Source organism: Pseudophryne corroboree, chromosome 11, assembly GCF_028390025.1.
Source record: "Pseudophryne corroboree isolate aPseCor3 chromosome 11, aPseCor3.hap2, whole genome shotgun sequence".
Lineage (NCBI taxonomy): Eukaryota > Metazoa > Chordata > Amphibia > Anura > Myobatrachidae > Pseudophryne > Pseudophryne corroboree.
In genome coordinates, this window is record NC_086454.1 from 364,481,362 (window position 1) to 364,483,497 (window position 2,136).

Consider the following 2,136-nt stretch of genomic DNA (forward strand, 5'->3'; position numbering starts at 1 on the left):
ATAGAGAGAGAGAGAATATGTTTGTTTGTTTGTTTGTTTGTTTGTTTGTTTGTTTGTGAATATCTTCCACAGCTCTGAAGGTGAAGCTGAAAAATCTTACACAGTTATTTAGTATTGATAAATTAAGCTATTAGACCACACAGCGACAACATGACAAAAGTTGATATTCTGTCTGTCTGTTTATTCCGGTATCATGCAAAAACTACTGGATGAATTTGCATCGCATGTGCACCATTGTATAGCTTAGTGACCTAGATAGAAACTGAGGTATGTACAGTGTAGGACTGGTACATGTAGGGCCCACCGGGGGAATGCAGTGGTAGGGGCCTGTGTGAGGGGTGTGGCCAGTCTGCAGAGGGGGTGTGGCCTGCCACCTCATTGGTTTGACTAACCATTAGAGAGTGCAACGTCTGGGCCCCTTCATAAATATATACAGTAAATTCAGCTGCTGCATGCATGATAATGTACCAGATTAAAAACACAATGCACTGTAGAAAATACACCACAGTCCAGTATAACGTAACATATGTATAATGTATAATTCAGTGCACAGTCTGGAACCTGATCCTTAGAGCAGGAGGTGGGGCCCCCAGGCAGTGGGGCCCACTGATAGTTTCCCCTGTACCCCTGTGGGCCAGTCCAAGCCTGGGAATGTATGATCTCAATGTGACATCAGGGAGAGGAGCAATAAAGGAGAAAACCGACGCTTGACACTGAAGTTATTGTTCCGATCATGCTTTTGCAGAATTTGACTCTATCCAAGTTATGCAACGGAACCCGACTTGAAGTGACTGCTCTGCAGTGGAACCAAATTGAGGCAGAGATTCTAACGGGATGTGGCGCAGGTAAGACTCTGATTTATACTATATATACCCTTATCCCCAACAATTTTCCTTTACAATTCAAGCGTCTGCAGTTTCCAGTTAGCGTCTGCTTCGCTATGACGATGAACGAGTCGCAGGGGCAGGCGCTCAGGGCTGCAGGCGTAGATCTCAGGACCAGCTGTTTCTCCTATGGGCAGCTTTACGTGGCTTGCTCACGAGTTAATAGCCCCAAGCGTCTTTTTGTGTTAATCCCGGAAAGAAAAACTGCAAATATTGTTTACAAAGAAATGTTGTGATAAAAGTGTACAATATAAAATATACATCACAGTATTAGATGGCACTACTGTCTTTGTTAAATTAGTTCCGCTGACCAATAACAGACATCCACGCGAGAAAAGCCGCGGACAAACGCATATATACATATAGACTAAGAAATGTTACAGCAAGTTTACTAAGAACATGACTACAGGTTGCATTTAAGAATACCTGCATATGGACACATGGTACAGATTGCCATAACTTCATTGGGAACGCATATTCAAATGACCTTGGATCGTCAGCGTTCTCCGTGATCGCTGTAGAGGCGCAGGGCGAGTCAGGATGCATTTATGTAGTACTCTATGAACTCAATTCAGTCACCCAGAATCAATAAATCTTTTGTTTCCATTGCTCCAGCTGCATAAAGTTCAAAGCACGCATCCCTCAGCAATATGACATTAAAGTGCCGTTCTCCTGGGTAGCTATGAATAAACAGCAGCACTCCGACTGGCTGTATGTTGCTTAACGGACGCACACCAAATCCATATAAATAATTCACATCACTCAAGAGGTGCTGAGCCGAACAAGTCCCTTCTGGTTAACGTTATTTAAAGATAAGGTGAAGTTAAGTAAGTGATGGAAGAGCCGCGATGGGCTGGTACCAGAGGGAATTCGGACAGTCTTAGTTACACTCATAGACTGATTTGTACCGAATTATGTCACCTCACAGAATTCTGGACCTTAGGGGAAAGACAAATGTCTGGTCTGCTAGAGAACTGATACAAGACGAGTATTAGAAGAGAGAAGCTCTTAGCCCAATAAATGATAGCCATTATGGATGGATCGGAAATTGAAAGGACCTGATCGTTTGGCCTTGACTTTTGCTTTTTCGTTGATGAATACCGTGGCTCAGTCAGTCATGCGTCTGGTTGCTGATGGTCTGGGGAAAAAGTTGGGATGTAATTTACAGATCGCAAAACGGTCGGATGAAACCCTTTTATGCAGGTGATGTGCCTAGAGTGCCGGTAAGGCGGTGTTTGCAGAGGTGCCGGAG